At 38.4% G+C, this 27302-nt stretch overlaps 1 pseudogene; it reads left to right on the forward strand.

The window, feature by feature from the left end:
• The first annotated feature begins 10950 nt into the window (after positions 1–10950).
• LOC114200030 (ATP synthase peripheral stalk subunit F6, mitochondrial-like) lies at positions 10951–11375 on the forward strand (annotated as a pseudogene).
• Positions 11376–27302: the final 15927 nt, after the last annotated feature.

Here is a 27302-nt window from a genome sequence, read left to right on the forward strand (position 1 = left end):
GGGATCTGTGCAGATAAATTTTTTAACCTTGATAGAGTCAGTGGGAGTTTAATGAGCAACAGAGATTATAGCAAAGGAGATAAATATGTAGGCGACCAGGAAATATAATTATAACATTTCCTTACTTCACTAGACTCGGGAAACGAGATGAATTAAGGACTGAAACATATTCTAATTCGAGGGCATACATGGATGAGAATGTGATCGCCCCCCCACCTCCCCCACTTCTCCTCCTTCATCAAGAAAATAAAAATGAGCATTTTGTGCCATGATGCAGGAGGAATTTAATTGGGTGCTGATGATTCAATTTAACTTGTAAATTAGCTGCCAGAGAGATTACGAGTGCCAAAAAGAACCAGCCTTGCTGTCTCTTTGTTAACTTGTTGACACATTTGATGCAAATTAGATACCGATTTATGGGGCCACAGATGACTGACTTCACAGAGCTATATGGCACATATCCTGGAGAATATATGACCAAACTCAGGCCAAAAAGTTGATTAGGTGATCACAATGAAGCCAACTCCTTCAGAGTTACTCTTCCTTTCAGTCTTTAAACAATGAGTAGAGAATAAGACTCCAGTCTGTGTTACCCCATTAAGTGGCAACTCAGCTTTTAGAACAAATGTCATTTATTTACCTCTGCAAAACACAGACCTTACAATTTAGGTGTGTTCCCAGCAGATGGAGAACGTCCTCTGATCCTATGTCTGAGCTAAGAGGTGGGAAACACTCATGGTAATTACCCCATTTAACCTCCACAACAACCCTTTTCGTTAGACACTCTTTGTTCCCTTTTTCAGATGAAACAGACTCAAGTAACTTGTCTAAGCTCACACAGCCAGCAAAAGGCAGAACAGGAATTACGATCTATGAAGCCCAGTGAAAATCCAAGTCAGCCAGCATCCACTGAGTACACTTGTCACCCTGCCTACCTGCCTACACTGTCCGCCCTCTAATTTTGTTTGGATTAGATATCCCTCCAGGCATCATTGTCAACAACCAGACAATTCTCCTTGGCTATATTTCTAAGTTGTCACTTCCAAGGGGCCTTTTAGAAAACTAGAGCCAATGGGATTACCTGATCCCATCTCTAGTTTTAAGCCAAGCTTCACCAGCTGAGCAAACACTTATGGAGTGGAGGTTGAATTTCTTCTTCCTGTGTTTGAAACCATGAGCATTGGCTGGGCTTCTGGTAAGCATGACAACACTAGCATCCTGAGGGTGCGGAGGGCTGCTGGAACCCACTCTGGGTAAGACGAGGAAGGGGTAAGCATTCCTCCACCCCAAACAGTAGCCTCTGAGCTTGAGATGTTCACAAGAAGCATCACTGTTCAAGCTTGCCTCTTAATATGTGAAATAAAACATGCACTCAGATCCACTCTGCCTTTCCCAGCCCTGCTCTGCTACTCAGTAGGGACACGACGTCTGAGCTCTTGAGTTCCTTAGCATCCTTCCATACTAGTACTTTCCCTTCCTTCCTGGTTAAGCAAATCTGGGAAAGAATAATCTCAGTTGCCAGTCTGGTTTCTAATTATCCCAGTGAGTCTCAATTTCCATTTACGGACTTGGCAACAAAAATCACCAGAGAAAAGTCTGCCCTCCTAATGATTCAGCTGATGTTCTTTATCATTGCTTTATCGCTTTAAACACATTCACCTGATAAGCCTCTGATTAATGAATTCAAAGAATTCGTACCCATTCTTTTGGGGTTGGGACTATTTATCACTCCTAAATATTTGAACTCTACTGGCTTCTTTGTTGAAGTGCTCTGTTAGCTGTCCTACTCTCAGGTTGGGAAGATTTTCAGGATTCGGATTTCACCAGGCCTTAGGGTCCATATTTCCCCAATGCTTCTTCCCCAAGACAGTGTGTCCCATGTCTGGGAGGCATATTTTTGATCCCCACCTTAGAAACACAAAGTTAGGACCAGGGGCACGATATCTGTAATTTTAAAATGCTCCCTCTGGGTTTTCAATTATAAGCGGGTGTGAACATCCTTGTCCCAGAATCCGTGGACAGTCCAACACTTCTACTCTGTACCAGCGTGGACTCGTTCCTCATGAAAGCATGTACATGTGCTAGTTTTCAAACCAAATCATTCATTCATTGGTTCATTCACCAAATTAAGTATTTGGTTGGTATTAGAGCTAATCATTGTGAGAGATTCAAGTACGGGTAAAATAATCATTATTCTCTCAGAGTTCAAAGCTCTGTTGTGTATCTTGAGAATATCATAGAATAAAAGGAGTATCCAGCCTACTCTTCCCAGACATGGGTATATGATTAATTCAGAATTGGCTTAATTATTTGTATCTGTGTGAAGGGCCAAAATTAAATTAGTCATTTTGGTTGATAAAATGAATTTCTGACTAATTCTACTAATCCTGACTAATTCTGCTGGATTGCTCTGTAAATCTATGCTTTGGGTCTCTTCAAACATATGCCGAGTCTCTGGAAATATATACTTCCTGGTCTGGAAGACTGTTTCCCCATCTTGTTTAAGAAAGTTGCAAAGGAAATTAATTGCTGCTTACTCTACCAAAGGTATATTCTCAGCTCACTGGGCACTAATGGAGCATTTCAAAGACTCCTTAGGCAGCCAGGAGTAGGGGCACCTGGGTGGCTTAATCGTTAAGCGTCTGCCTTCGGCTCAGGTCATGATCCTGGGGTCCTGGGATTGAGCTCCACATCGGGCTGTCTGCTCGGTGGGAAGCCTGCTTCTCCCTCTCCCACTCCCCCTCTCTTGTGTTCCCTCTCTTGCTGTGTCTCTCTCTGTCAAATAAAGAAATAAGTAAAATCTTTAAAAAAAAAAAAAGACAGCTAGGAGCAGAGTGGTCTTAGACAGTGCCCTGACACCTTAGGAAGTCACTTGGACAGTTACATGTATGCTTTCCCATGGCCATTAAGTATTCACCACCATTGGCATATTCAAGAACCAAGGCTGCATCTCACACAGTGGTGCATACATTTGTGGGTGATTTTGAGTAGGTATGCCCGCCATTCACTGAGATTCTGTCACATTTCTTGCACTGTGCTAACCACACCACCTACTTTTATTTCCATTAACCTTTACCACTTCTCTGTGAGTCAGTGAACAGGTAGGTATCATTGACCCCATTTTACAGATGAGGCTATTTAAGTTTTAAGAGGTTAAATAACTAGCTGGTAAGTTGGAGAACCAGCATGGGAACTCAGGTCTGTTTGACTTCAAAGCCCATGATCTTTTCCTGTGACAGTGTCACCTCAACTTCACATCTATACACAAGAACAATACCTTTAGTGGAGACACATTCAGGTGAATGTTTATAAAAAGGGAAGCTTAACCCAAATTTAGGGCCAGAAGTTATAGTCAGAAATAGTCTTTTGTCTGAAATAAAATCTTTATTAGAGTGCTACCTTTCATTTAGAGATAATGTACTTGAAAATTTCAAGGATGAACAAATTGCAATCTGGAATTTTTGAGGACCTGCCTTACCTAATATTTTCATAGAATAATAGTTCTTCAAATGACACTGTTATTTAAACTGACAGTTAATTCCCTTTGCAGAAGAATTACAATAGGCCTTACATTTTATCTAATGAAGAATCCAATAAAAGCCACTTCCTGTTACAGACACCTGTCTAAATGAGAGTTTTCATTTATGTAGAGATACCCTGGACAAATTCTGTGGTTCATCTTCTACTGACCTCTACTCTTATTCCCCAATAGAAATCAGGCTGGTTTTCCTCCTTAGCTACTCCTTGCACTTGAAAAGTCTGCCCCTCTCTCCTCATTCAAAGCTGACTCATCTTCCTGAGCTCTCAGCTCTGAGCCTGATGCTTCTGTGACACCTTATACAGTTCTGCCTGTTGTCCTCTTGCTGCCCCCTCAATGCCTCTAGCTCGTTATTGCCCAACAGAAATAGAACAGAAGCCGCAGATGCGAGTCACATATGTAATTACACATTTTCTAATAGCCACATAAAAAAGGAAAAAAAAAGAAACAGGTGATGTTAATTTTTGCTAATATATTTTATTTAACCCAATATATCCAAAATATTATCATTTAAATGTGTAATCAATATAAAGTCATTTTTAAGATACTTTATACTCTTTTTGCTGACACGGAGACTTCAAAATGTAGACTATATTTTGTTTACAGCATACATCTCAATTTGGATGAGGCACAAAGTACTTGGAAAATACATGTACCTAGCGGCCACCACACTGGAGGACACAGCTTGAGCCCCACCTCCTCTGGCATTTCTGTGGCATTTGCTGTGTATTCTGCTAGGCATGCCATTCTCAGGGTGGCATAGCAATGAAAAGAATGGATGAGTTTGACCCTTTGCCATTTACTAATTGTATGACCTTGGGCAATAGTCAACCTTTGTAAGCTTCGTTTTCTTCATCTGCAAAATGGAAATGTTTTTATTGTAGCTACTGTCACACTGGGCTATTGTAAGGAATGAACAAGATATGTGAAATGTTGAACACAGGGCTTGGTACACAGTAAGAAATTTGACAAATATTAGCCAGTAATGGTGGTAGTGATGGTAGTAGTCTCTTCTTAATATACTTGCTTTTATCCTTATATTTTCTGTTCAAATACTATCTCCACATGAGGCCTTTTCAAAATGTTCAAGGTTGAGAGACTTTATTTTAGCAAGCATTATACGACATCATAGTTATCATAGTCAGCTTTGGATTTTTGTCATTGATACATGAACATGTTCTGCCCTTCCAAGGTTAAGTGTCTCGAAGGCAGAGTCTCTGTTTTGTTTTTCTATCAAAGAACCTAGCATGATGTCTACCAAGGAATAAAATGTCAATAAATATTTTTTGAACAAGTGAATGAAAATTACATTTTACTGCTGTTATTTTTTTCACATGTGGGTAGCTGGCCTCCCCAAAGGCAAGGGGCCAGATTTTAGAGTTATCCAATGAATTAATTACGAATGGGGAAAAAAAATCATCAGGATGTATTGATGATGAGAGATGAAAGAATAGAAACATCAAGAATGGTTTCTGACTCCTGTGATTGTAGTACTAGAGGCATCTTTCATTGAGATATAGATTTGGAGACATACCAGATTTGGGGGGAAATGATGGTTATATTTTAGACATGTTGGATTTAGATTTCAGTGTGAAATCAAAGTATTTATATCCAGCAGGCAGTTGCATATTCAGGTTTGGAGCTCAGAAGAGGAACATGGTGTAGGGAATGGTTTTGACAGTAATCCTTTAAATGCTATTCTTTTGAAATCATGGGCAAGGACAGGATTCTAAGTTTCTGCCTTCAGCCATCTTCTCCTTTTCCTAAGAGAACACTATATACAAGAGTTGACCAGAGGAAGAACATGAGATGGAGACTGAGAAGGAGATGCCAGATATTCAGAAGGAGGTCCAGAAGGGAGTGGTGTGAGAGCAGCCCAAGGAGGAAGCCCTTAAGACTTCTTAAGACCTGGGTTTGCCAAGCTCATGGTTCAAGTTAAATTCCATTTTTAATTTCTGATTTCTTACGCTTGTTTCCTTCTTCTTAGATGGCTTTCAATCTCTTAGTGTTCTTTAGTTTCTGATGTTCATTCTCCCTGGTATAAGTCATAGTAGTCCCTTTGCCTAGAGAATTTAAAGGACTTCAAGAAGTGGAATGCTGGCTTTGATTAAGTGACTTCCAGTAGCTGCCAATTTTGCCAGTTAATGGTAGTAAATCCATTTCATCTCCTGTTCAAGAAAACAAGGCAAGGGAAGAGATAAAAAAAAAAAAAAAATTAAGTGGTGCCTACAGCATTTGAATCACTGTGTTAGGAGCTTTATGCACATTATCCTAATAGATTATTACCAATCAAAATATCTCTGTGAAAGATATTATCCCCATTTTACAGATGAGGAGATTATACTTTTGAGAGATGGCATATCTTACCTAATGAGTGCAAAGTAGAAGTCAGACTTGAATTTGGATTTCTTTGACTTAGAAGTCCAGCCTCTGTCCAGGGCCTTCACCCAGTGATTTGATGGTGTCATTTTCACTTTACTAAGTATCCTATAGAAAAATAAATTTTTAGGACCGATGCCTTTTGATAGAGCGTTCAACTTCTATATAAATGGAAGTTTGACTTTCCAACTGGGAGTTGCATGAGCTCTAAATTAACATGAGACCCAAGTAAATATATCCTGTTCATTAAAAGGTATGATGCATTGTTCTTCCCTGAAAGGCATAATTTTCTCGGGAGTGCTTTGGGTCTGAGTTCATTTCCTTTGAGCATCTCCTTCTCAACAGGCTGCAATTTTAGCTCTTCCCTGGGAATGATGATTCAGATTTCCGAGGTTATAGCTAAATAAATGTCAAGCTTACATACTGGAGTGTCTGTGCTCATTTCTACCTGACTGAGGGTTGAGGGGAAGCAACAGGACGCAAAGCAGCACAACTTGTACATGTATAGTCAAGCTGGCAAATAAGTATCTTTCAGTGCCATGGCCAAGACTGGGAATCTTCTGAGAGTGCTCAGGTGCTGATGGCTTATCCACTGGAACAATTTTTGCCATTAGCCTTAGGCTTCTGCTGCTTCCTTGTAGGAAGATGAGCCAAGTAGAATTGGAAACCGGGTTTGTGTTGGGTCTTCCCTCCTACACCTCTTATAGTTGTTCTCAACTGGCTATATGTCCAGGTTGCTTGGGGAATATCCAAAAATCCCTAAGTCTAGGCCACTCCTCAGCACCATTACAATAAAATTGTGAGGAGGAGTGGAGAGACTCAAGACTCAGTATTATTAAGGCTTCACAGGTGATTCCAATGTGCAGCCAGGGGCTGAGACCCACTGTTTTCAAAGTTTTAGGTCGAGGAAAATGGTTTTCAACTCTGGCTGCACATCAGAATAATCTAGACAAGTATTAAAAGTACATATTGTGAGCTTACACCCATGATTTAATTAGTCTATGGTGGAGCTGAAGCATCAGTAGTTTTAAGGAACTTTCCAAATAATTCTAATATTCAGCAGGGGTGAGAACCACTGTTCCAGAACTGAGTTTTGAGCAGTGGTCCCCAGGCTCCTTCTCATACCTAAAGGCATCTGTGAATCCCTTGGAGATCTTTGGATTAAAATACAAATCCCCCTCACCACCAGAGATGCTGATTTAGTTGATATGAGGTAGGGCCTATGATTTTGTCATTCGTAACAAGCTCCCGTGTGATGCTGCTCATTCCCAGATCACTCTGTAAGCAGCATTGGCCAAGCATCTACCTCACCATGATTTTGCCACTAAGCCTTCTGGTGGGCTAGGTATGGGTTGGCAGATGGGAATACCCTCTTTCCCCTTTGAATGCCTGGCAGGTATCTCTTAGTCATCAAGTACATTGACTTGAGAGTCACAGGTTCTTGAGTTTGTTCTCCAGCTCTGCTCCCATGCTCTCTTGCTATGGGATATAGGCCAGGGCAAAAGAGATTATTTATGTCTGCTTAACTGTAAGATAGAGATGATAACAGCAACTACTTCATAGAGTTACTGTAAGGATTAATAGAAATGCTACATATAAAGTTGTAGCTAAGTGTCTGACACATTCTAAGTACTCAATAAGTGGTAACCAATACAGCTGTGCATCCATGACATCCATGGTATATTAGGTTTTTCTGTATATTTTAGCTACAAGACCTTTCTTTTAACTGTAACTTACATGGAAGCTCCATATACGCAAACTAGATAAGGTTAAATCCATTTTTAAAGCAGAGATGTGTGCCAGCACCTGGAATCCCTCTGCTTCTCCCCTAGCTTTCCAAACACTTAGCCAAGGCAGTAGATGTGCTATCTTCTTTGAATGTACCAATTCTAGTCCAACCTACTCATTTACAGAAAAACCCATAAGTGACCTACCCAAGATTATGCAACTAATAAATGGTAGAGCCTACTTCTGACCCTTGGGACCTGGTTTTAGTAAGTTCTTTTTGGTCACCAAATGATAGCGGAATTAGAACCAAGAGCAACACTACTAGATCTGTGTTTTTCTGAATAAAAAGGGACTTTATTATTAACTGAATTTTAATCTTATGATCAATACATGTTTACAGTAAGAAAAATAAAGACAAAGGGAAAGTGTAAGCCCCTCCCCCCATTTTTATGACTTCCATCCCCATTTCTAAAAGCCAACCATTGTAAATAGTTACTTGGATGTTTTTCAGAATTTTAAAACATTTATACAGAGTGATAATATATAAAATATATAAAAATATATAAATATATATATTCTTTTATACAAATGGAAGCAAACCATATCTACTCTTTGGTTTCTAGTTTTTTGTTTTTTTTTTTAAAGATTTTATTTATTTATTTGAGAGAGAGAATGAGAGATAGAGAGCATGAGAGGGAAGAGGGTCAGAGGGAGAAGCAGACTCTCCGCTGAGCAGGGAGTCCAATGCGGGACTCGATCCCGGGACTCCAGGATCATGACCTGAGCCGAAGGCAGTCGCTTAACCAACTGAGCCACCCAGGTGCCCCTGGTTTCTAGTTTTTATTTCACTTAGTTATCTCACTAATCATTCCATACTGTGTATGTGTGTGTGTGTATATATATATATATATACATATATATATATACAAAATTATCATTTTTCGTGGTTACAAAGGATTCCTTTTTTTTTTTTTAAGTTAGCCCATCTTCTTGGGGATGAACGTGAGACTGCTCATCATTTTAGCTGTGGCTACGCTTACACACTGGAGTAACTACTTCTAGATTCCCAGAAGAAAAATTTATAGGGTGAGTACACTTGCACACCCAGTGTTCCTTTGGTTTTGCCACACTGCACTGCAATTTTCTTCCATGGGCCTGTGAGTTAATCACCTTTGGGAAAAAATAAAGGAACTTCCACAGCTGAAATGCCAGACTCCATCCACCTTAGACTTTTTATCTTGGTCCAGTTTGTAGAGACTGAAAGTTCCAGCACTAGCTGTGGGCATTCTGTTCTAAGGACTAAATGGAGCAAATGTTCTACCCTCGATTCCCACTAGGCAACTAAACATATATTTACAGGCCCAAATTGCTCATGTATCATTCACCTTCCCCCAGCCTCTACTCACTCAGTCTCTTTTGGCCAACCAGTAACTGCAATGTCTCCAAAAAAAGCACAAAATGCCATGACTTCCCATTAGTAATTCTCTCTGTCTGCTCTGGGGGTTGGCCTCAAAATGGAGGTGTCTGAAACATGTACCCTGATCTATGAAATTTCTAGTGGACAAAGCTGTTCAGTGATTTTTCAAATAATGCAGCTAGAAAGGGAGAAATGGTTTAGAGCCATGATTAATGCCACCGTGTCCCCGGATACCTTACTTCCTCAGCTCATCACTATAAGTAATTACCTGCCTGATCCTGGACAAGTTCTTCTGTTTGGCTCAAGTCAGCTATTGATCATTTATTTAAGAATTGCATACTCTAGGGAAGGTGGAAAAAAGTCTCCAAATTAATTTTTTTGAGCCCACTGTGGTCATGAATAAATATCTCTCATTCAGACAATTTACATTAGCAACTGCTTAGCAGTGGGAATTTGTTTACCACTTCTGACCCGCTCCTCTGAAAATTGGTTTTCTAACCAGTCTATGAGTGGCAGTTTTAAATTGACACGTTAAATTTTCAAAATCATGTTTGACTTATTGTCTCCTGCTCACAATGTCGCTCAGTGCCTCGACAGATACACATGCTGGTGTTCCGGTTATAAAACTAGAAGGCTCCCATTACTTTTCTTTTGGGAGCACGTGCTTATCTCACAGGTTGGGACTCCAGTTAATAGTTTCCTTAAGTGGAGGACGCAGGCATGTGGTGATTTTTGAGCAATCATAGTATGAAAAATAAGCAAAAAAAAAAAAAAAAAAGTCATCCAAGCAGGTTTTCTTTAGAACTAGTGGAGTTCATCAAGATAAAAAGCTTCTGCACAGCAAAGGAAATAGTCAACAAAACAAGGAGGCAACCCACGAATGGGAGAAGATATTTGCAAATGACACTACAGATCAAGGGCTGGTATCCAAGATCTATAAAGAACTTCTCAAACTCAACACCCAAAAAACAAATAATCAAGTCAAAAAATGGGCAGAAGACATGAACAGACATGTCTCTGAAGAAGACATACAAATGGCTAACAGACGCATGAAAAAATGTTCATCATCATTAGCTATCAGGAAATTCAAATTAAAACCACACTGAGATACCACCTTACCCCAGTTAGAATGGCAAAAATTGACAGGGCAAGAAACAACAAATGTTGGAGAGGTTGTGGAGAAAGGGGAACCCTCTTACACTGTTGGTGGGAATGCAAGTTGGTATAGCCACTCTGGAAAACAGTGTGGAGGTTCCTCAAAAAATTAAAAATAGAGCTACCCTATGACCCAGCAATTGCACTCCTGGGTATTTACCCCAAAGACACAGATGGAGTGAAAAGAAGGGCCATATGCACCCCAATGTTCATAGCAGCAATGTCCGCAATAGCCAAACTGTGGAAAGAGATAAGGTGCCCTTGAACAGATGAATGGATAAAGAAGATGTGGTCCATATATACAATGGAATATGACTCAGCCATCAGAAAGGATGAATACCCAACTTTTACATCAACGTGGATGGGACTGGAGGAGATTGTGCTGAGTGAAAAAAGTCAAGCAGAGAAAGTCAATTATCATATGGTTTCACTTATTTGTGGACCATAAGGAAGAGCATGGAGGACATTCGGAGAAGGAAGGGGAAAATGAAGGGGGGGGAATCGGAGGGAGAGATGAACCTTGAGAGGCTATGGACTCTGAGAAACAAACAGGGTTTTGAGGGGGTGGGGGGATGGGTTAGCCTGGTGATGGGTATTAAGGAGGGCACGTACTGCATGGAGCACTGGGTGTTACATGAAAACAATGAATCATGGATCACCACATCAAAAACTAATGATGTATTGTATGGTGATTCACGTGACATAATAAAATAAAATTTTAAAAAAATCGATAATGCATTGCGATGGTGGGTAGGTGGGTAGGGGCGGAGCCACCGCCGGAAGTAGAATGGTGGAGGCAGCTCAAGACTGAGTGCAAGTCACAGAATCAGCATGATTCTTTAGAGGCTCTTCAGGTTCTCCTCTCTCATTTAGTCTGCAGTCTCAGTTCATTTGAGGAGCAACATTGGTGTTACCATAGTGGCATTTAATAGGGAACTTGATGCTGTACAGAAACTCTTTGTGGACAAGATTAGAGAATATAGAACTAAGCTACGGGCATCTGGAGGATCCACTGATACTGGCCCAGAGCACCAGCAAGACCTAGTGAGGGAGCTTTTGAAGCTTAAGCAAATGTATGGTAAAGCAGACATGAATATGTTCCCGGACTTCACATTTGAAGATCCTAAATTTGAAGTCATCGAGAAGCCCCAGTCCTGAAAAAAAACATGTAAAATTTATTTGGTAATTTGACCTAGATTAGTTGTACACCTGGATCAGAATAAACATACATTTCTCAACCGTCAAAAAAAAAAAAAAAAAAAGAACTAGTTAATGTTTATTTTCACTGGAGCTCCCTAAATGTGAATCTTTATGAGCACTGTATAGTTTAAAGCTGCTTCTAATATTTTTAAAAAATATGTCTAAATATGCAGCCTGAGTCAGAAATATTGCCATGAGAAAGAAAGAAGCCTTCTTCTTTATAGTGTATGAACCCGTGTGTGTGTGTGTGTGTGTGTGTGTGTGTGTGTGTGTGTGTTCACCCACCTGCTTTCCAAGTGTCAGGCAATTTTAGTGTTGGCATATTCCTGTTAATCTGCAAGCATTTGCTTATTATTAATTACTCAGCGCTAACAACTCCCTCAGGTTTTAAAACAACAACTCCCTCAGGTTTTAAAACAATCTTTTTTGATGAGGGCTTTGCTGCTACTTAGAAACATAATTCTGTGCCAACATTTAGTAGGCAGACCAGAAGTGTCCCTGTGTGAGTGCCATGTGGATTGGTTGAAGCAGGCAGGACCCTTGAACCTGAATGCAGCACTCAAATACAATGAAAGTCGTGTTTAATGCTGAGGGGCTAAGACCAAGATACAACATTATGTTCTTAAAGTTATACTACTGAAATTTTCCAGCTCAGCCTAGACTTCTACAACCTAGTGGTTACTCAAGCTTGTTCTTTAATAATTGAGTTGTATCTCTAGTGTTTGAGGAGATAGTTTTCTATAGTTTCTTTCCTTTAAACTGGATTATGCAAAGTCACAGACAGAATCCTATTAAGATCCTCTTCTAGGAAAAACATGACTGAAAAAACGTAATTATAGAGTTTCTAAGGGGTAAGAGGCAGGACTTGGGAGCTGGGAGGAAGGCTGGGCTAGGGTATAGGCATACAGAAGGCTAACACTATGTCTGTCACTGGTTCTTGTTGGCCTCTCTGCTACCTGAATGTGTTCAAATTTGCCAAACCTTAAACCTCAAGGACATGATCAATACCCAACATTTATGCAGGCTGTGGAAATTGTTTTGTGGGCACAGGGAGAAAAGATCAGGACAAAATTTTATTAAAAGGGTCAGATGATATAGACACAATGGGCATTAGTGCCTAAAGTCCATATAACCTTCCATAGTTTTGAGGAAGCTGATGATTAAGTATAGAATAAGGAGAAAATTCCCATTGTAAAGTTAAATTTTCTCTGACCTCAGAATGATGGATGAGGCAGAATGAGGATACCTTCCAAGCAAACTCTGAAGTCTACCCTTTTTAATGGATATATAGTGACCACTTTTATGAATTAATGTATAAAAAGTTGGACTAGAACATTGTATCAGTATGGTTAAAAACAACTCCCAGGTCCCAGAAAGGACTACAGACTGTGGAAAGAGAATATAAATGTATTACAAATGTGTGAAACAATGGTACTGAAGGAAGTAAGGGGAAAAGGCGCTGATCTAAGTAACTTTGGAAATAAGTAGCATCTGTAAGTCTAAAAGCAAAAGGAACTGCACATGAGATCTGCACTCTAGTTGATAAAGTTATTTCCCATGAAAATACAGGTTATAAATTCTGATACTGCTCTACATACATACTTGAACAATTAAGTAAATGGGTAGTGGATAGTGGGAACCATATTTGTCACTGTTGGAGTAGTAATTTGCAGATAAGCAAGGGGAGGTGAATAGAATGATTCAGTGATGATAGATGAGAGTTGGAGACATCAGTAAGAACTCATGGTACCTTGATATACATACAGATGGTTGCACATAGAAATATTTTTAGATATGTGTATATATTACAGGTTAGTATACGCTCATATATTTGCTCCATCATTTGATAGGGCCTAAAAGAAATGACACTCAGTAGTAATGAGTATACCTCATACCCAGCTCTTGGTTTCTAATACCATTCTCCAATAAAAGAACCAGGATTTCTCAGAGAAATTGCTGTTATGAGGACTGGGACACAGGAAATATGCAAGAGGATCCTGAAACATCTTATAGTGCCTTTGAAAGTAAGAAAGTGTTTTTTAAAAAAAACAATAAAACAACACAATGGGGCATGTCAGAGGAGCACTGGAACCAACTGAAAGATCAATGTGCAAAGCCTCAAATTCTAATTGCTTCTTTGAGTTACATTTCTTTGTGAACTCCCATGCCTACACAAGTAATTGAGTTTGTTTTTTCTCCTGTTAATCTGTTTCTTATCATTTTGATTCATGGGTCCCAGCCATTGAACCTAGGAGGCCAGAGGAAGAGTTTTCTTTCTCCCCTACATTGCTCTTTTGTAACTTTGAGGGAGTAGTTATGTAAAATGGCTACAAAAGCTGAGATTGAAGGCCCAGGCTGAGTAAGGAGCTAGTGATGAGTTGAAAGAAGAGGAACCACTCCTGAAATGCTACTTTTCTTTAGACTCCACAAAGCTTAGAAGATAAAACCCTAAGCTCAAGTAAAAGACTGTTTGGGGCATTCTTCCAGATTGTATCATCATGCATGAGCATCCAACAGTAAGGGTACTTTACTTGGGTGTCATATGTGTTTCCCTGTATAATTTTCGTTAAGAACTGTGAAAGAAAGGCAGTTATTCACATGTTGTGGGTGAGTTAATAGGGGCTCAGAGAAGTGAAGTGGCTTGTCTAAGTTCACATAGCTACAAAGTGTGTTCAAACCTAGGTTTGAATCTGGGGCGCAAGTTCATCTCTCCCAAGTTCATCTCTCCCTTCACCTAATCTCTCATGTGCAGAGTGGTAAGGGAGGTCATGACAAGTAATGGGAGGGGCCCTGGAGGACCAGGAGTGGTTATTGCTAGGGGACAGGCAAGGGTCCTGAGAGCCTACACTGGTGTGGTGGATATTGGGATGGACTAGAAGGGAAGGAATTGGAAGACTTGTAAAGAAACTAAGGTGCTACCTGGGGATTGACTGGCAATAGAGATCCATAACTACCATAAAATACTGCAACCTATTTCACACTAAACTGTATTTTTTACGGGGCCCTCCAGAGGTGTGAAAATACTTTTGGGCAACAAGTGGTTCAAAAGATGGTTGGTCCTAAAGCCAGTGGGTACCAAGGCATCTATCTCTAAGGGAGAGGCAGCATGGACCAGTGATATTTAGCCATTGTAAGGTCTTCACTTGACCAATGGCACATGTAGTACTCCTTCCACCCCCGCTGCTGACTCTGATGTTCATTACACAGATAGCTAGGAAGTGCGAGGAGTAGGGTTCACTGTCAGTGTACAGGAGACACCCCTTAACATTCCAGGGCTTCTGAGGAACAGAATGGGAGAGTTTCTACTTCTCTTTTTCATCCTAAAGGACAAGCATATGCCAAATTTTCTAATTCTTCTCAAATAAATTAAGGAAAGAGTAATTTTGTTTCAAAATATTCTTCAGTATCAAAGGCTACCATTTATCCCTTCTCATTCCAGCTGAAGTGATTAATATTCAAGTTGGTGCTATGTAAAAGATTAAGCTTACTGTGTGTTCTCCAGCCATTTATGTTAATTGCAGCCTCTCATTTGTATGGAAAGATTCATAAAAGTATCAAGAGACACTTTATACTGAATTAAAAACTATTGGACTGGGTGTTTCAAGGCTCCTGCTCAGAAAAGAACAATTATTAAAATGTATTATTCAATTAAACATGGAAATCTATATCTATTTCCAAAAGTTGGGAGTAGAGGCAAAAGTGATGCCAGTTAGAACTGGTCCATTAAATCTGACAGTTGTAGCATATTATATTTTATGTGAAGCTGGACAAGTGGACAAGAAGTATAGAGAGACTAATGATGGAGTTCAGGACACACTCCCCCCAAATATGGCCTTAGCATATTGAATAATTTAAGCTGAAGGTGTTTGAAAAAAACTACAGAAGCAGGAAGGTCACTCTGACCTTCTCCTCATTCTCTTCCTTCAACCAGGGCATTAAAACTCATGTGAGAGGCACCCTCCCTATACCAGGAGGAAAGGAGCATCTTTATCTCCAAAGGTGAAGGGATACCAGGCAAGAAAAATTCTAACAAACAGGCCTTTTTAAGTTTCCCCCAATTTACTATACTTACCTCATATTCCTTAACCAATAATATTTCTCCATGACTATTGACAATCTAATCTAGCATAATGATACACAGGTCTGTTTCTCTGGGTCTTCATTTCCTTATGAAGACCTCATGTCATGTAAGACTTATATTAAATAAACTTGTATGCTTTTCTCCTGTTAATCTTTGTTAGTTTAATTTTTATATTCAGCCAAGGACTCTAAGAGGCTCAAGGAAAACATTTCCTCCCTTAGACTAACAAAAGGTGGTAGAAAAATTCTGAGCTCATCTGTCTCCCCATTTCCTGATAGGTAAAAATAATTCTAGTTAGGTAAGAATCCCTTTAGAATTTTTTTTTTAAGATTTTATTTCTTTATTTGAGAGAGAGACTGAGAGGGGCGGAGAGAGAATCTGAAGCAGACCCCACACTGAGCTTAGAGCCGGATGCAGCGCTGGATCCCATGACCCCGAGATCATGACCTGAGCCAAAATCAAGAGTCAGATGCTCAACCAACTGAGACATCCGGGTGCCCCAGCCCTCTAGATTTCTAATACTTTCTTAAATTAGTTAATGAACTTGCAGAAAAGGTCGATCATCCACTCCGAAAGCCACCTGCAGATACTTGCTTCAAGAAGACAGTGATGGGCTGAAGGAGAGAACCAGAAATAGAGACCAGAATGAAAGATTCCTAATTGAGAGCAGATTTCCTAGGTTCATTCTTTTTCCTCTTCTAGGAAACATGAGCCAATGAAGTCCATTCTCCAAATCATCAGTGCTGCCCATGGTTTAGGCTTCCACTTACACTCTCTGTTCATCACTGTGTTTGAGGGGTTTTGAACTCACCTGCACTCCCTGTTTTACTGTAAATTTGTCAAGCCAAGGCATCCAGCAAGTTCAGACTCATCTGGCACAGAGTCTTGGCCCCCTGGTCCTGAGTACATTTGATATGTGCTGGCTGCTACTTTCTACTTCCTGGCTTGGCCAGAGCTTTACAGAACACATATTACATAAGAATGGAAAATTGCTAGGAGGAAGGAAAATAGATTGCATTATTTTCAAAACCTCTAACCAAAAGGCTTGTTTGCTGTCTAAATAAACCAGCCTGCTCTGGCACACTCTAGAAATTTGGCATTTAGGATGTATAATAAGGAAGCCAACAGCTACTGCCTCCAGAATCTGTCAAATGTGAGGAATGGGTTTCCCCCAGGCCAAGGTGTCTGGCATGTTGTAGGTTCTCAATAAATACTGAATGAAATCTGGATCTGACCATCATCTCTAGAGAATAGTCCCACTTGGCCAGGGATGCGGTAGCTTCAACATTTAGCAGATCTGTCTGAAAATTCCTCAAAATGAGAACTTTTGAGGTTGGTGTGGTAATTGTCCATTCTCTCAAAAATCATTCCACTGGAGAAGTTTTGTCTCTTGGTTCAATTTGGTTTGGTTTGTTAAATGGGTGTTGAGTACCCATATGGCCCAGCTGCTATTCCAGGCACTGGAAGATATAGAGGGTGATGACCCAGCCTCTGCCCTTGAGGATTTCCAAGTCTGTGACCCAAATATATTAATAAGTAGCATCTTTATTAAGACATTACCTTAGCTCAGGTTTTCTGTGTGAGACACCATGAGAACTAGAGCAGAAAGCAAATCCTTATAGGGTCCCGAGGTTATGAAACATACACCACCGCAGGACCTCCACGTATGCTGTTTCCTCTTCTGGAATGTTCTCCACTCCCCTTCCTTAATTCCTTCTCATCCCTCAGATCTGAGATGATCATGTCTCAAGAAACGTCTCATTCTCAGAAAAACCTCCCCTAAGATCAAGTTTTCTTGCTTTATGTTCTCATGGAGCATTTAACTCCATTTTTAAAAGGACATTTATCAATGCTGTATTTCCTTTTAAAAATAAAGTCTGGCCGCAGTACTCTATGTACATCAGGGATGGCATCTGAATTTTGCTCACCTTTTTCCCTCCACTGCCATCCCAGGGCCTAATGCAGAGTCACTCAATTATTATTCATTCATTCCACCCTCCACTCTAGTCGCATTTCATCCATTCATTCATTTGTTCAGTTATTTTCTTATTCAATAAATATTAATCACAATATAGGCTACCATTAATTAAACCCCATTATGTTCCAAGCCTGCGCTAAGCACTTTGTAAATGCCATCTCATTAATTCCTCATGCTAACACCATGAGGAAGGTATGTAATAATATCCTTCCTCATTTCATGAATGAGAGAAGGCACAGAGAAAGCAAGTGTGTTTTTTAAGGACACACATTTAGTAAGTGGCAGAGCGAGGATTTGAACCCAGGTCTGTCTGGATTCAAGTCTCATGTTCTTGATCTGCTCTCACAAGGAGTGGCAGAAGCAAGATCTCCTGGTGGTAAAGGGTTAAGACTGAAGTCAGTAGTCACCTCTTTCCTCATCTTGTTGGTGGAAAGCAAAATATGTATTATAGCTACTGTCCCCACTGATGAATTTAAATGTAGGTGAGCTGACAGGGTCATAGAGCCATGTGGCCCAATTCTTTTCTCCCAGCTCCCACCACAGCATCTCACCCAACATCTTCCCTAGACTTTGTTTCCACCTGCCACGTTGGCTTCCTGGTTGGGCCTCTAGCTGTGTTTGGAAGGGGAGCAGGATCTGTTTCAAGGCTCTATGTAGCCTGCCTCTGCAGGAGTCTTAGGGATTCATGGAGGAAGGGAATCTATCTGGGGAGTAGCCGAGCCATCCATTTGGCAAAGATACCTGCTCATTACTTGGTGAGCAAAATGACTTCTGCATCTAATTTGTCAGCCTGGATAAATCAGGGCTACAGAAGGGGCTGTTACAGTACCCCTGCCTACCCAGTAACCTAATGCAATATGGAATACTTCATTACCTTTCAGTTTTTACACCTATTCTGAACCTAATTATTGTTGTTGCTGCCAACTGCTCAGGGTTGAACCAGCTGACAACTTATTATGGTTGCATCAGCCTTTTCTGTCACTAAAGATGTGTGTCACCTGTGGCCCCCTAGAGTTCAAGGGATTAGTAATGAGCAGGAGATGAGTGAGGCTGAGCAGAGAGACACGGCCTCTGATTATGAAGTTTGATGTGTTAGAAATGTTGCTTTCCAAGTGTGAATTCTTTCTTTAAAATAATTTTTATTGTTATGTTAATCATTTTATTGTTATGTTAATCATTAGTTTTTGATGTGTTCCATGATTCATTGTTTGTGCATAACACCCAGTGCTCCACGCAGAATGTGCCCTCTTTAATACCCATCACCAGGCCAACCCATCCCCTCCAAGTGTGAATTCTGATACAGGTTCCCAAGAGGGTGCACTGATTCTGAGAAAAAGTTCCAGGCAAATGGAACAAAGAGAAAGATCTCCCACAAATACAGTGCTTGGCATTTACTCTCACATGCAGAACCTCATTGGACTATCAACCCCTTATTGAAGGGTTTGTTACTTTATAGTGCCAGACCTAGGTCTCTTTCAGAGAGATCAGCCCTTTCTTTACAGAGCCACCTGCTATGCAAACAGTTCTGAACAGATCACTCATATGGAAATTATATTATTGCTATCCCAAACAAGGACACTTTTTGAGAATAAAAAGGAGCACTAAAATAATCAGTAGGCACTAACTGATCTGTAACAGGTGTAAACAGGGACTGTCCTGGACAAACTAGCACAATGACATGTGGACACATTGATATCTGCCCCCCAGTAAGAATCAAGGAGAAAACTCCTGCTAGCAACCCCTAGCTTTAAGAGTAAAGGGGGGCTGTGTGGCATAAAATGTGGAACTTGAACTGCATTTGACTGTGCAGATTAGCAGCCTTCAAGTCAGTGCCACTGTGGAGATGCATGGTTTCCAATGCAGTCTGATGAGAACAAAGGATGACAGTGGGCAACAGAGTCAGGTGGGAGGGTCTGAAGAGCAGCAGCTTGCCACTGGTGAAGAGACCAGGCCAAAGAGAAAACTGGTTAAGAAATGTGGGGTCTTTGTCTGGTTTGGGGATCAAGGTAATGCTGGCCTCATAAAATGAGTTTAGAAGTTTTCCTTCCCTTTCTATTTTTTGGAACAGTTTCAGAAGAATAGGCATTAATTCTTCTTTAAATGTTTGGTAGAATTCCCCTGGGAAGCCATCTGGCCCTGGGCTCTTGTTTGTTGGGAGATTTTTGATGACTGCTTCAATTTCTTTCGTGGTTATGGGTCTGTTCAGGTTTTCTATTTCTTCCTGGTTCAGTTTTGGTAGTTTATACGTCTCTAGGAATGCATCCATTTCTTCCAGATTGTCTAATTTGCAGGCATATAGTTGCTCATAATATGTTCTTATAATTGTTTGTATGTCTTTGTTGTTGGTTGTGATCTCTCCTCTTTCATTCATGATTTTATTTATTTGGGTCATTTCTCTTTTCTTTTTGATAAGTCTGGCCAGGGGTTTATCAATCTTATTAATTCTTTCAAAGAACCAGCTCCTAGTTTTGTTGATCTGTTCTACTGTTCTTTTGTTTTCTATTTCATTGATTTCTGCTCTGATCTTTATTATTTCTTTTCTCCTGCTGGGTTTAGGCTTTATTTGCTGTTCTTTCTCCAACTCCTTTAGGTGTAGGGTTAGGTTGTGTGTTTGAGACCTTTCTTGTTTCTTGAGAAAGGCTTGTATCGCTATATACTTTCCTCTTAGGACCACCTTTGCTGCATCCCAAAGATTGCACTGCTGGGTATTTACCCCAAAGATACAAATGTAATGATCCGAAGGGGCATGTGCACCCCAATGTTTATAGCAGCAATGTCCACGATAGCCAAACCATGGAAAGAGCCTAGATCTCCATCAACAGATGAATGGATAAAGAAGATGTGGTATATATATATACAATGGAATATTATGCAGCCATCAAAAAATGAAATCTTACCATTTGCAACAATGTGGATGGAACTAGGGGGTATTATGCTAAGCGAAATAAGTCAATCAGAGAAAGATAATTATCATATGATCTCACCGATATGTGGAATTTGACAAACAAGGCAGAGGATCATAGGGGAGGGGAGGGAAAAATGAAACAAGATGAAACCAGAGAGGGAGACAAACCATAAGAGACTCTTAATCTCAGGAAACAAACCGAGGGTTGCCAGAGTGGAGGGGGGTGGGAGGGATGGGGTAGCTAGGTGATGGACATTGGGGGGGGGTATGTGCTATGGTGAGTGCTGTGAATTGTGTAAGACTGATGAATCACAGACCTGTACCTGAAACAAATAATACATTATATGTTAATGATAATAGAAAAGAAATGTGTCCCCATCACAAATGATTCACTAAATAATAAAGAAGAAATGGCCTCAAGTTTTCCCAACAGTGGCCAACCTAAGACTGTAGCTTCTTCCCATTTCCTTCCCATCCAGGTTGCTGGATTGCTGAATTTATAATGAAGTTTATGTTGTCCAGTCTTCCAAGTTAAGATTTGGGTGGAGGTTTCTAAAAGCAAATAATAGTCCAATATATAAGACCAAAGAGATTGCACCCAATTTGCTTAAGGGCAAACATTTAGCTTAGAGAAGCAATTCAAGATGGGAAAGCAAAAAGCTGCAGAGCTCTGTAGAACCTGTGAACAAAAAGGAGAGTATTATTCTTTAGCCACCTAGAAAGAGTGCACTCTTGAAACATACAGGAATATGTCAATTTTACACACAAGCCAGTCCTTAATAAGCTCTGTAAAATATGTTACCTGCAAAAAAAAAAAAAAAAAGATAGGTCATCAATAACAATAATAGTTAACATTTATTGAGCACTTACTTTGTGCCAAGTGCCATTCAAAACATTTTACAGGTATTTTCACATTTATACACAATATACAAAAAATAAAAGGAAACTGAATGAATTTAAACAAAAATAAAATTGAAATTAAAATTGCAATGGCAGAATTTGAATCCATAGGAGAAATACCAAAGGACTGATTTGATATCTGAAAAACTCATCCTTGGTATAAAAAGAATTTCTTTTAAAATGCATAGGAAGAAGGCGAAAGGATGACTGTTGTTAAACACGATGACATCAAAATACATAAAGCAAAGGCTAATAACAACAAAAGGCGGAAAAATGACAGAGAGACAAAAAGGCGCTGGGTGACTGGCACACATTTCTTTGCATTTGATAGGCCCAGAGATAAAAGTAAATGAGTAATTAGAGATTCTGAAAAATAAAATTTTAAGGTTAATTTAGTAAACATATACCCAACTTTATACTCTGTAAAGAATATACCTTTTTTTTATTCAAGTTCCAATAAAGCACATACCAAAAAAACCCCCATATATATTAACCCATAAACAAAGTTCTAAATGATTCTAAAAAAATCAGAAATCAAATAGATTATACCCTTTAACTTCAGGCTATAATTTTATACCTTAACAGAAATAATGTTAAAAATTAATAACAAATATGTATTTTACAAATCTAATAATTTGTAAAATGCAAATATAATTAAATCTTGGTCAAAGAAAAAAGCACATATATATATAGGTTAATATATATCTATATATTAGAAATTATGTATATGCATATGTAATTTAAAAATTAACAATAAGAATATTAAGAATGGGAATTTATAGCCTAACGTAAACTCAGAGACAAATTCTTTTCCTTAAATGCTTTTATTCTTAAACAAAACAAAACAAACAAAAATAAGGCAAATATTAAGCACAATGAATTAGATAAGAAAAACAAACACTAGGAAGCAGGAAGTAGAAATTAATGTAGATAAAAGAAAAATGATTTTGGTATTAAGAATAAGACATCTCAAACTTCAAGGAAAGTGATAAATATCATACCATATGAACTAGTATAGAATGTAGGTAAAGAACAAAATTTCCTCAGTTGATTTTATGGGTTTAAACCTGATACTAAAAACTGAGAGTAGGATAGATCAATTAAAATAATATTTTAGTGATTTAAATTCTATATATATTAAATTGATATTATTGTGATTTATTCCAGAAGTGTAAATGTAGTTTATTATTAAGAATCTATTAATAAAATCTCTCATATTAATAGTCAAAGGAGAAACATGACTTGTTATAAAACATGCAATTCAATATTCATATCTGTTAGACATGTTTAGTAACTTGGGAATTTAAATCCAGATTTCCTCTACAGTAACATGCAGACTTTTCACCTGAAATCTATAACTCACATTACATTAATGTTGGAATGACAGAGCTATCCCCATTGAAGTCATGAATAAGGTGGGATATGCCCTGTCTCACCTGTTTAGATCTAGGGAGAAAATATTTGCAAAAGTATCTGATAAAGAGCTTATTTAAAATATACAAAGAACTCTTAAAACTCAACAACAAGCAAATGAACTATCCAATTTAAAAACAGGCAAAAGATCTGAACAGACAGCTCACCAAAGATGGTATATAGATGGTAAATAATAAGCATATGAAAAGATGTTCATCATCATCCATCATTAGGGCATTGCAAATTAAAACAATCTATTACTACATACCAAGTCAAGTGACTAAAATCCAAAATATTGACAACACCAAATGCCTATGATGATGTAGAGTAATGGGCATCCTTGTTCATTGCTGACAGAAATGCGAAATGGTACAGCCACTTTGAAAGACAGTTTGGACGTTTCTTACAAATGTAAACATGCTATTACCATATAATCTAGCAATCGTGATTCTTAGTATTTACCCAAAAGGTTTGAAAACTTATGTCCACACACAACCTACACACAGATATTTATAGCAGTTTTATTCATAATTGCCCAAACTTGGAATCAGCCAACATATCCTTCAGTAGCTGAATGGATAAACTGTAGTATATCCAGGCAATGAAATATTATTCAGTGCTAAAAATAAAAGCTATCAAGCCACAAAACAAATAAAAGAACATGGAGGAAAATCAAAGCTATATAGCCGAGTAAAAGGAGCCAATCTGAAAGGCTACATGCTTCATGGATGATATTCTAGGAAGAGCAAAACTGTAGAGCTGGTAAAAATATCAGTGGTGGCTGGGGATTTAGGAAAAGGAGTGATGAATGAATGAATAGGCAGAGCACAGGGGAATTTTAGGGAAAGGAACTATTCTAGATGATACTATAATGGTGGTTACATGGCATTATACAATTGTCAAAATTCTGGAATACAAGCACAAAAAGTGAACTTTAATATAAACCATGGACTTCAGTTGATAATGATGCATTAATGTTGGTTCACTGATTGTAACACATGTATTACACTGATGCAGGATGTTGATAGTGGAGGAGGGTGGGGTGTAGGAGTATGGGAGAACTCTACTTTCTAGTAAATTTTTCTGTGAATCTAAAACTGCCTTAAAAAAAAAAAAAGTCTAAGAGTGCCAGGGTGGCTCAGTCAGTTTAGCATCCCATTCTTGATTTAGGCTCAGGTCATGATCTCAGGGTGATGGGATCAAGGATCGAGCCCCTGCTTCTGTAGTGCACTCAGCACAGAGTCTGCTTGGGATTCTCTCTCCCTCTCCCTCTTCCCCTCCCCCACTCGCATGCATGTGCTTTCTCTCTCTGTCTAAATGAATAAATAAAACCTTTTTAAAAATTAAAAAAAATAAAGTCTATTAATTAGAAAGCAAAAAATAAAAGTAATCCTAGACATTCTAATGCGATGAGATATGAAGAATCTAATAGTCAGCATCATAAAGGGGGATTTAGAATTGCCCTTTTTTATAAATGGTGATAGTATTCCCAAAAAGCCCAAAAGAATTAAACTGAAACTGAAAAAAAGGAAATTAATAGGACTGCAGTAAGTTGATGGGTAATAAAATAAATATACAGATATCACTTTACTATATACTACTTAAAACTAATAAGAAAATACTAAAAAAACTAAAATATCTATAAATAACCCTATCAAACATATTTATGTATGACCCACATAATTTTTTAAACGTCTAAAGGAAAGAAGTAAAGTTCTAAAGGCAGAGAAATATATTTCAAAAAAATTAAGTAAATAAAGTTTAATTCACTAGATGGAAAGGTTGAAGATATTGAAGATGATTATTCTGTACAATCTTAAATTCAAGTTTAATTAATATCAAAATTCCATTGGGACATTTTTAAACATGAAACAAGGGTAATCCAATTCATCTGGGAAAACAGAATTTTAAAAATGAGTATAGTTAAGTATATGTTATAAAAAAAAGATTAAAAAATGTAATGGGCTAGGGATGTTCTGCTCTATAACATATTAAATAAGGCTTATCAAATAACAATAAATAAACAAACAAACAAATCAAATGGTGTGATATGAGCGTGGTGGTGAACAAAGTAATAAAATAAAATGGAAATTCTAGAAACAGACCCAAGGATAAAAAGATATTTTCTACATGATATATGTAATATTGTAAATCAACTGTCAAAATGGATTGTTCAGTAAATGATGCTTAGATACCTTGTTAATTATTTGGAACAGTATATATATATATCAATTCCTTATTTTATATACTAAGCAAGACAAACACACACATACAGTGTTTTTAAAGTTAAATGTAAGAAAAAAAATCATACCACAGGTTAATTGGAAAAATGGAGCCCAGGAAAAGATTAGTATATCTTCTGTGTACTAATAAACTCCATATACAGTTGACTTTTGAACAATGTGGAAGTTAGGGGTGCCAATCCCTTGCACAGCTGAAAATCCTTGTATAACTTTGACTCTCCAAAAACTTAACTACTAATAACCTACTGTTGACCACAAGCCTTACTGATAACATAAACAGTCAATTAACACATATGTTTATGTTATGTATATTACAGACTGTATTCTTACAATAAAGTAAGTTAGAGAAAAAATGTTAAAATTGTAAGGAAGGGAAATACATTTACAGTACAAAACTGTATTTATTGATAAAATCCATGTATAAGTGGAGCCATGCTGTTCAAACTTGTGTTGTTCAAGAGCCAGTTGTCCATAACTGAAAAGAAAACAGTAAAATCGGGAAATAGTTGCAATATATATGGACAACAAAGGATTGATAAATTTTTTGATTTAAATTCAATTAGTCAACATATTGAAAGATTGATAAATTTAACATACAATGAACTCTTATATTTTAATATGTAACAGCAAATCCTATTAGGAAATAGCATTATTTTTTTTATCACAAAAAATGTAAAAAAAAAAGTATACTACTCAGTGTTGGTGTACAGAGGAAATGGGTCTAATGTTTCTGCAAGGTAGTTTATCAATATGTGTAAACAATCTTTAAAAATACATAGCCTTTAACCAAGTAATTTTTTTCTAGGGTTTTCCCATAGAGACGTTATTCTGATTTATCATAGTGAAATATAAGAAAATTCCTTGTGCCCAACAATATGGATTTATTAAACAAATAATGATATGTCCATACATGAAATATTTTTAGCTTCTGAAAATCAAAACTCAAAAAATATTTGTGTTTGAGAAACTATGCTCATGATGTATGGCTAGTAAAAAAAAAAAAAAAAGCCGAATTGGAAATATTACAAAAATATGGAAAGTAAAAGTTCAACTGTGTGGTGGTCAGAGAGTACTTGTATAGTCATTGTATGTCTTGTATAGTCATTGTATAGTCATTGTTTCTGAGAAACGAGATCATGGGTGATTTTAATTTTCTTCTTTGTATTTGTGTTTATTTTACTCTCCCAATTTTTACATTTCATAATTAGAAAAGAAACACAATAAATATGCCATGAGTAAGTTGAACAAGCCAAGTGAAGGGCTAGGGATCCCACAATCACATGGAGGAAGCAGGAGCCATGACTCATGACTCAGAAATAAGCAAGTTCCAAGGGCAACACAGATAGCAAGTCAGACTGGGAATGTGGCAGAATTCCTTGAGTTCTAGATGCCTCTCAAGCTTGGCTGGTACCTGGCAGGAGAGCAGTCAAGGCAGTCTGTCGACCAAAAAAGTAGTGATGAAACTGGCCCAGACCCAGGTACCCTGGTCCTAGCAAGGTGATGGAGGACACACATGTGGGTCATAAGGACACAATAAAACAAACCATAAGTTTGGCGCTTGCACTCTGAAGATAGCATTGAGTGTTGTCTGTATACCTATATTTGTTTGTATTTGCATGTTAAGAATTTGAGTTCTGGGACTGAATTGCTTTTGTGTTTTGAAGATGGCTATTATGGAGTCAACTCTAAGACAGACTTTGATTCTCCTCTTTCATCCCTTGTCCAACTTCTCCCAAACGTATTTTCTGCCTACTTCCTTATCCCTTTGTTCAACACGGTCTCTTCCTCTGCCCCTCTCAGAATACTAATAGAGTGGAAAGCTATGGACACACACACACAGCACCATCGCACATATGTACACTCGCATAACACATTGCACTCACACATATACATACCACTTATATAGCTCTATTTCTTAGCATTGCTTCCAATAGTGAGGGTAGTGTCTTTTGTTAATGCACTCATTCAGCCAGTGTTTATTTAATACCCACTTTGTGCCAGAACTATGCTGGTACTTAAGAAAGAATAATGAACACGGGCAAATCCAATCCTCCAGCTCCTGGAGTTTATTATAGCCTAGTGCAGCAGGAGAAACAAACAATCAAATAATTGTACTAATGAATAAAAACTCACCCTTATTCAGGCATTCATTCCAGAACATTTGGCATGTGCTCTTTTCCTAAGGGCTGGCAGCATGCAAAGGTGAAACATGCATGGGTAGTGTCCCTGAAGAACTTAGAAGGAGCAGAAGAACCAGGATGTGAGTATTTGGGAGAATCTCCTAAGGATCAGACCCTGTGCTAGGTGCTCACAGGTATTAGGCCATTGACTCTTCACAGGACTTGATTTTGGCATGTCCAACACA

The sequence above is a fragment of the Eumetopias jubatus genome, unplaced genomic scaffold (genome assembly GCF_037043125.1).
Source record: "Eumetopias jubatus isolate StellerSeaLion01/CBP00866 unplaced genomic scaffold, mEumJub1_p1.0 scaffold_17, whole genome shotgun sequence".
In the NCBI taxonomy this organism is placed as follows: domain Eukaryota; kingdom Metazoa; phylum Chordata; class Mammalia; order Carnivora; family Otariidae; genus Eumetopias; species Eumetopias jubatus.